The 9,377-nt window shown below is 41.2% G+C and overlaps 1 long non-coding RNA gene across 1 annotated transcript; it reads right to left on the bottom strand.

Moving 5' to 3' along the window:
* Nucleotides 1-2,291: 2,291 nt before the first annotated feature.
* Nucleotides 2,292-9,118, bottom strand: LOC142600713 (uncharacterized). The gene is made up of 3 exons (XR_012834273.1): nucleotides 9,091-9,118; nucleotides 6,993-8,597; nucleotides 2,292-2,675 (listed from the first exon to the last, which is right to left on the bottom strand). It is a non-coding gene; the product is annotated as an uncharacterized LOC142600713 (long non-coding RNA).
* Between the last annotated feature and the right edge of the window lie 259 nt (nucleotides 9,119-9,377).

Genomic DNA, 9,377 nt, shown 5'->3' with positions numbered 1-9,377 from the left:
CTACCACTAAGTTCAGATTGAACTATCCCTGCTTGCAGCCCTAAAACTTTCCTGGTCTGAGACATTTTACTGTTCCTGAGGATGGATCCCACCAGTGACACTCAGCTGGGTGGGCAGAAGGTACTGCCACCTCCTGCTCTCTTCCCTTTCCAGCTTTGCCTTCTCATCACTCCCTTCCCAGATGTTGCTGCCTCATTGGGTTTGCTGGAATGTTTTCTAACCTGTGTCAGTCCAAATCAGCCAGGCTACCTAAAATACTTTAAGGACTAGTGTTTGCTCACCTGGATGAATCAGATGAGACAGTGTTCTTGTGGGCAGATCAGCTGGCAGACTTGAGTGGGACAAGATAGAGTAGATGGGAATATCTTGACACTCCGTGTTGGATTGTACTATAGATTTTGTTGATTTTTTAATTTTTTTTTTTACAAAAGGGAGCTGGGGAAAGAAGAATACACTGAAAAAAATGGTGGTTGAGTAGCTTCTGCAGAAGCAGGCAGGAAAATGGGCAGTTGTAGTCTATAGGCAAGAGGTCATTTACACCCAAAACTGCCAAAGTCGAGACCAGAACAAGTTAGTCTATTTCATATCATGTTCTGGCTCTAGCTGGTTAGCAGCGTAGCATTCTTCTTGATCATTTCAACTCCTGTTCTCTGTTATCCTGATAGCTGAAATTTTTCCCCGTGGAAGTAGACTGCATTTCCCCACACACTATAGTGAATAACAACTTCTGAGCCCTGAGAAGACCTCTAATCAGAAATCAACATCAGAGCAAACACAGCTGAAACAAGTTGCTTACTGACATGAGTCAATATATAGTCACTACTAGCCTGAGCCAAATTCACATCAACAGTCTGCTGCATCATGTGTGATTCTGCCATACGCATACTGCAAGATTTCTGTTCCCGTTCTCTCCTCACTGCAAAAGTGAACAAACCTATGAAAATGTAGAAACAAGTTTTGGATCTTGAATGGGAGAGTGGTTTTCACTCCCCCACATCACTTTTCTCCCTTCACAGCAATGTGGTGCCTCAGCTCCATACAGCAAATTTTATGCAGATGAGAGTAAATGGAGTTTAGAAGCTGCAGCTCTGGATGCCAGGTTCTTCCTTGCAAGAGAGTTTAATGAGATATTAAAGGGCAAGAGAAGCCACAAAGCCCCAGTACGGCTGACCCTGGGATTTCTGCCAGCAGTAGAAGCTGTAGTTATTTGAGGGCTGCCCAATCTGTCCAGACTTCATGAGTAACAACAGGTTTGGGTCAGACTCCAGACACTCTGAAGCCCAAGGTGAATTGCTGGGGCTTGACGGTTTGCATTGTGGATGATTGGTCAATGCACCCCTGAGACCAGGCTCACACATCCAGCAAGAAATGGGTCAGAGCCTCCCACACATCCCTGAGTTATGCATCTTTGTAGGTCCTCTAATCTTTTCCATCTCTGCCAGCTTCCTACAGTGGAAGGAATGATGCTTCAGACATTTGAACATCACTCATGCTTATGAGTAAGTACTCTCCGCCTGCCTGTTATCAAGCAGGATAAGTCATATCAGGCTTGAGTCATATGAACTCCAGTTCTTCCCAACCTGTTTAAATAGCCAGTTCCAAATCTGCAGCCTGAGCAGCCCTGTCTGCTAGAACAGCAGCTTGGTCCTATCAGAGTGCTTTGTCAGTCAGACATGCTCTGAGTGCATGCAGCAGTACCACACGATCTGCTCTTTTCTAACTGCTCTTAGATGAGAAACATGGTTAGAACTGGTTTCTATCATGAAGATTTAGACAGAAGTTTTTTAATTATTCTTTTATTTCTTTATGTCTGCATTTTTGCTCTCTCTTTAGAGTTCAGAAACTGATGCAGTCATTGGTCTTGACCTTTAGCTGCATCTGAAGATCTTGCAGAGGAGCACAGGACAAGAGAATGTGCAAAGGTTGCTTTATTCTTCTTCGATTCTTCTTGATCTTGAGCTGCTTGGCTGGTGGCCCTTTGAGTTAGAGTGATTGTCAGTTCAACGAGTGCCATAGGGCCACCATTTTAGTTAATGTGTACCATAGTCAAGGGATTTTCCAGAGTTCAAGCAAGTTGCATCCCAGTCCTTTTGACAAGTGGGAAATCAATTGCTTAGGTTGGTTCCTCAGTCACCAGATGGTGTCTCTTCTGCTTAAGACAGTCCTCCTGTGAGCAGCTAAGGCAGCTTTAACTTTGGTCTATGCTTGCCAGCTCCAGGAAACCATGGTCTGCTGAAGAGAAGCATTTGGCTAAGATGCATGGTCAATTCAGGAGTACTGAGAGTTTTATCCAATCAATATTTGTAACCACTAAAAGACAGAAGACGACCCATGCAGAAATAGTTCAGTCAAGGCAGATGAGAAGCCATCTAAATTGCTTTTCATCAAACACGTTATGTAAGATGAGCAAATAGATCAAACCGATAGACTTTAGTAATGGCATTATCCAGCTTTCAATTGGTGCATCTTTGCTCTAACTCACAGGAGAAATATGTTCTCAGCTGGAATGTGCACGTATCCTTATCCTCTGTGGTACAGCTCATTGTTGTTTGGAGGCTTTCTTGCACAAACTGGGAATGGTCAGACTGAAAAGCGTCCAAGTGTGACACACTCCAGGTTTTTCTTGTGGTGTGTCACTCTTTTTTCTTCTTTCTTGATTGTACTGCCTACTTTTTCTAATGCTTTAACTAAAAAGAAGAAAATAAAGGAGGAATTTTGTAATTTTGATAATGTCAGAACAAAAAGTTTCACATTTTCAGAATTCCACTTTCCTCCCCCACATTATTTGGCTGAAACAATTTGCTGAATTTAATCCAAACTCCCAAATAGCTTCAGTCATCCTGCATTTTTTGGCGAGTAAACTATTTGCCTAAAAATTTCTGTCCAGCTCTAAAATTTATCTCAAAGTTCTCATAAATGAGATTTAAAACAGAGTAGTTGCCACTGCCGTATTTAAGGGGGAAAAAATTACTGTCCACTTGTGATTGTAAGCATCATGGAAGAAGGACCCCCAAAAGCTTTGATGTTAAAGATGATACCTCAGTCAAACACAACATAAATAATTACAGGCTCCTTACTTATGTGCTCTTGAATTTTCCCTGACTCCTAAGTCGTGGTATTGCACTACTTCTTCTGAACATGTCCTGTTTTCCATCTCAGAGGAGACTTACCGAATTTTTGTTATACATCCTGTCTCTAGGTTGTGCAATATGTAATTAAATAATGCTTTTCAGGTGGTTTGGGGTCCATGGGTAAAAGACAACAGAGAAATTCAAATTGTTGTTCTCGGGAAGTTTATTACTTTGTGTTCATGATATACTAACTCTGTAGACTTGACTTGCATAAGTAATTTTGCTTTTTGTAACATCTCTAACTAATCACAGTTGCAGCATGACAGATCCAAATTGGACAGATGTTTCTTAAAAATAAAATGTCCAAAGGCAATAGTGTTGAAGTTGCCAATGAAAAAAACAAAGACATCTGTACTTTTTAACTAAATTTGAAAGTTTTTTTCATTCCTTCTCCTATGTTTCTGTAATTTTAGGTCATGTTAGAATCAGTCTGTGTTACTGATTTGTGAAGTCTATTGTCTAGTGATGTCAAAAACTAAAAATGAAATCTATTTAATTTGATATCACTCTGTGAGCTTCACTGTGCTTTCCAAATATTTCTTCATTTTTTCTTGGGGTGACAATCTCTCATGGGCTGTTAGACCAGCAAATGCATATTTCATGCACTTTCATGTGTCTATCAACTTAAAGTACAATTCCTGTGAATCTCTTTTTCTCTTTCTATTCTAACAACATGGGTGTTCATATTAAAAAGATTGATTTGCAGTAGCCATGCTAACCCAGTCTCTGTATCTCAGGGAGATTTTATGATACAATATTTTTACGCCATCTTGCTTGTTTGTTAATTTATGGGTAGAGATGGCATTTTTCTGAGCAACAGATCTGATGAAATCCTAACAGTGGTAGTGTGATCATTTTTAATATGGTAAAAAGGTACAGGCAAAAGTCATATTATCTAACAGGATCAGGTTGTCTCCTACTTTCCTTTGTCACACTCTGCAATCAGGCTGATGTACCAGAAAATTCAAGTGATTGGTAAGTAGTGTATAAAAGCCTAAGTATAAAAAGACTGAAGTGGGAGAGAAAGAAAAACAGAGGGCATGTATGTCCTACTCTGTATACACTTGATTTATTTTGGGAGGTGCTTCACTGAAAACAGAACTGCAAGCTGTCACCCTTACACAAGAGATCATTACCTTGCAGGATAAGAAGGGCAGCCAGGGCGCCAGTTCTACTGCAATAAAAACATAAATTCCATATTATAGATGCATATTTTTCTCTGTCTCAGCTTTTCAGTCCAGAAAGCACATCTGGGTTTTTGTACCCATTTTAAAAAGACTAAGCTGAAGCCTATGTCCGGATTTCCCAATAACCTGGAAAACGGATGGACCATTTCTCAGTGGTAGTCTAGCACTTTTTGGCTGACTTTTTTTTTAAAAAAACAGGTATTTTGTTTTCATGTGAACATGATGCAGTTTGCTTTTTCAGAGTCTGTCTTCCAGTTGTGCAAAGTCTGTGATTCTGGACGCTTGTGGAGAGATGAGTGGGTACCCTTGCCAACAGGAGCCATTGGCTTTCCTATATTATCAAAGCACCTGAACTGTTGGCTGTCTTAACTGGTGGAAGAGAACTGCATCTTACCTTAAAGTACAATTCTTTTAAAAATTGATTGAATTAATATGTCTCACAGTATAAACAAACATGTCAAGATACATAGGTATCAATACAGCTTACTCAAAGCAAAATGGAATTTGTTTTCCTTCTTAAAGCTTCAGATAAATTATCCACATTTTCAAATATACAATGGGCTTTCAAACTATGGCACTAAGACACATAGTGTTAATTCTGCACTAAGATTTCAGTTATAAGTAATTGCTTAAATGATTAGTGCTGTTATCATCATTCTTGCTTAACAAATCTTCAGGGATTTTCTATCAAAGTATTAGGAATTCTACGAATTCTTTGAGAATGGAAGTGACTCTGGAATGCTGCCTTCAAAAAACATTAATGGGGTTGGACACTTAAACTAATCTTATTTTATTTAATGAAGATTTAAGTATTCATTTTTAGTTTGAATATTGTCATTAGGATATATTTAAAACCTCATCTGGATAATTTTGCATATTGTATTATCAAATTAATGTTAAAAGTAAATAAGGTTTTATAAAGACAGTAGTAATGGGTTCATGGCTACCTTTTGAATGATGGTCTAATGTTTCATGAGCTTTTATTGCTAATTAATCTAGCATGATAATGGGAAGTAAGAAAACATCTTAGAGCAGTTACATCAGTTCATCAAGAAAAACAAGAAAAACCTGACGTATTTAAAGCGCATTTAATAAGTGCCATGCTGCAGTGAAGCCCCCGTAGGTCCTGACCTTGTTGGTGGAACATCATTGGCCCTTTGCAACAGTTACTGTAAGAGGATCCAAACTGAATTAGGTCCTGCCTTTTCTGCCAACAAGGAGGGACAGGAATCTGAATTTTCCTTTTTCTCTCCCCCTTTACATTATCTAAAGCAATTTCATTCCCTTAGATAAGAAAGTCACCTTAGACAAGAAAGGTGACTTTTTAGACCTCATTGACTCCATGCATTGTACTGCTTCCTGAGTAGGATAACATCTTTAATTCCATTGAAGTTACTTTGCATTTATATTTATGTAGTGGAAGGAGCCTTCAGCAGTTCAGAGTATCGTAAATGCTGCTCATTTCATAGTCTCTTTTCCTAAGCTGTATCATCTGAGACACATAGACAAGGACAGAAATGGAAATGGAGGAGGCATTAAAAGAAAAAAAGAACACTAATAAATTATTCCTACAGCTGCGTATCCAGTTTATATATGTATGTACACACAGGTATATACATGTATATTTGTATATATGTATACGTACGTACACACACACATATGTATAACCTTTTTCTACTAAAGTTAATAGCCAGTGATTTAGCTTCAGTACTCAGTCACTACCAAAAGTCCTGCCTATAATTAAAGGTAAGACTAAATCTACTTCCAACTTCTACTAGAGCTTAACAGGTGGGAGGAATTCAGGCTTAAGGTTTTAGTTTAGCTAATGCCATACCGTGCACAGAGACCATTTGTTAGATTTGAATCAAGAGTCCAACTCCCCAAATAGTCAAGGTCCTGATCTGAAATTGTGGCTCAGGCTCTACTTGAACTGCTTCATCACAAAAATGCTAGCATAGCATTCAGCAAACAACTATTTTCAGGTAATATCAACACTATTTGCAAAATATGTTTCTTTCTTTGATTACATTGTAATTCTTTGCTTTGTTTCCCATGACAATTTTTGTTGCTATTGCACAAGGCTTTCCAAAGAGTTAAATGGTAGTATGTTTACTTGAGACAGATAGAAAAGTTCTTTCAGGACTCAAAAAGCATTTTTGTATTTCTAAAGAAGCTTTCAAAATATGATGGCCAAAATATTTGAAATATGTGTCCCTGTGGTGATGTCATCCTCAAGGGAAACATACTTCTGATATGAAGTATTCCCATTAGGAATCTTGGAGATCTTACATCTGTATTCTTAACCTCAAGAGGTTATCAAATGATAATAGTTAATTGTAAAATGGGATGTCATCTAATGGAGTGCTGGCAGGCATGTTGGCCGGTAGTTATAAGTCATTGCAAAAATATTTGTAGAGGAAGTGAAGGCTTCATTTGGCCTTAACAATCAGACATCTTAGACAAATATTCATGGAGTGAATAATGTTTAGATTCAGGCAGAACCAGACCCTTGCTGGTCATTTTGGGGAGCACAGCCATGGATGCACACCAGAGGGACAGAAAAGCCAAGTGCCTGTAGCAGATCTCTGGGATCGAAGCGTGCAATGTTATTCCTGAGCTAGCAGTGACCCCCCCCAGCTGCTGAGCACTGGGCACACTACATTGTCATCTTGACCATCAGAGTCAACATCTTAAGGAAATACTGACTTTCCTGTGCAAGGATTTGGGAAGTAGCAGTCTGCAGAAGGAGCCCTGTGAGTAGGGAAGCCCAGCACAGAGACCACCTTGAAGCTGTCCTCCTTGGAAAGGCTAAAGAGGAGGGCCCGTGGGTGCACCTCCTTGCCTTCCTCCCTCAGCTGAGAGAATCGGATGCTGCTAGGGCAGCTTTCCTCCCCTCAAGCAGGAACCTTCTTGTTTCTCCACAGCAGTGGCAGTGGCAGGATCTCCTGTCCCAAGGAGGCAGCGTCTCCTCCTGTGTTGCTGCCCTGACACCGAGACCAGTACCTGCTTAAGGAGGCAGCTGGTGATAAATCTCTGGAGAGAAGTGTTTTGAGTGTTGACTTTCAGCAGGCGTAGTCTCCAGTGGCTGATCCTCTCCTGCTCCTTCTGCCTGCGGTGAGGAGCACTCCACCTCTGCACATGTTTTTCTCCTAGCACTGTTAGCAGAGAGGCAGCGGCAGATCCTATAACCGAGTTGGCCACCAGCAGGGCTCGAGCACAGACGGTCCCTCGAGAAAGTTAATCCAAATTAACCAGAGGTGCAAAGCGGATTTACCAGCTGTAATAAAGCATTCATCTTCAGATTTAGCTTAACTCCATTATGAGTGGAATTAAACTATGCTGAAATGAGGTCACTTTAATTCTGAATAATAACATGCCCACAAGAGTTTGATGGGGTGTAACTAATCCGTTTAAAGCTAATTCAGATTCCAGGTTTGTCCCCCTACAGACAAGGCTATGCTGTATCCCACAGTGTCACTTCAGCAGTAGAGCTGACTGCAGGGAGTGGGTTTCTGTCTTGATACACCCCCCGCTTCCCCCCATGCAGCTTAGTGCAGATGGAGGAACTGTGAGTTTGGGACCAAAGCTGGCCCTGAATGTTGTTTTCCTGACGAAGCAGACAGGAGTGCTCAGGCCTGCCAGTGGCACTGTCCTCAAGCAATGCAAAGCACCAGGCAACATGATACAGCTGTGCTGGAAGAATGCAAGCCCACGCTGAGCACAGCAGCAGAGGCTGCAGGCTTGGCTGCAGAGCCCACTCCTTCCCTGCTCACTGGGGGCGATGATGGCCCCAGTGAGAACAGGATCCCTGCGACAGCACCAGAAGTTGGATTCCTGCGATGAGTTACTTAGTAGAGATATCTATGAGGCGCCAGCAGCTGACTGTGGTTCAAGGCAGAGGGGCTTGTGTGGAGGAATTCAGTGCCACCCAAGCCAGCTCAGTGGAGGAGGCCATGACTGCTCTGCCAGAGGTCCTGCTGCATGTGTAGTGTAGAGCTGTGCACCAGTCCTGCCTGGCAATAAGTACAGGAAAGGAGGAGTCCCTATTCCGCCTTTGTGCTGACCCCTTCCATCAAACTGGAGGCTTCTGAGCAGTAGAGTTTGGAGATCAAACTAGCCCATGTTGAAGTAGCTTTCTGAGCCGAAATCTGTTCATCTGTCAGATAGACAGACCTTCCTCCGGGTCTTCAACACACAGCGCTTGAGGCACCTCTGTGTCCTTGCTGTACAGGCCATGTCAGAAGATGTCCTGGTGTCCTCAGCAATCTCTTCTGTACTCCTAGAGAGGGAGAGAAGGGTCATTGTGGAAGGAATAAGCTTAATCTTGGACCTTTTTTTTCTCCAGTTCTGAGGGTTACCTAATGAATTATACATCTTCCTAATTGGTAGGTATCATACAGATATCTTAGCTCCTGCTCTCCAGAGAAGGGGACACACTTAAGGGTTTAAGAGGCTGGATCTCAACCTCAGATTGTTAAACCTCATGTTGTTGTCTTAGCAAGACCTCATTTCAATAGACAGAATCAAGAAGAAAACGTGAGTATTTCTTATCTTACCTACATCAGTATATTGCATGCAAAAAATAAAAAGGCAGAAAACATGCTGGTGGTGGGATTTTAGAAAGTTTCTTCTTATGGATCTAAAAAAGTAGCCTTTTGTAATCCTAACTGTAAGGAAATTTCCCTATTCCTCTTCACTTCTGAGATGCGCATGTTCTTTTCACCCTATTGAACAGACACTCTGATATTCTTCAACAGCATGCAGAGACTTACCCATGTGGATTGAAGCAGGAGCCTTAAATAAATCAATGTACAATTCTTTTTTACATTGTAGACTCTAAAAACCAGTGAAACTTTGAATTGTCAAAATGGCTAAGACATATCTGAAGCTGATGCATGCGAAAGAATGTGTAATGACTCAAGCTTGGGCTTTTTATCTCCATCAGGAATAGTTAAAATATGCCTTAGCATCAGATGCTGTAAATCTCTGCTGGAAGAAGGCCACGGGACTCACAGGTGAGTCATTTCTCTACTTCTGCACCACCATGGATGCTGAAACA

The sequence above is a fragment of the Balearica regulorum genome, chromosome 2, assembly GCF_011004875.1.
Source record: "Balearica regulorum gibbericeps isolate bBalReg1 chromosome 2, bBalReg1.pri, whole genome shotgun sequence".
Classification (NCBI taxonomy): domain Eukaryota; kingdom Metazoa; phylum Chordata; class Aves; order Gruiformes; family Gruidae; genus Balearica; species Balearica regulorum.
The sequence above is the reverse complement of the archived record's forward strand: the minus strand, read 5'-3'. Positions and strand labels throughout refer to the sequence as shown.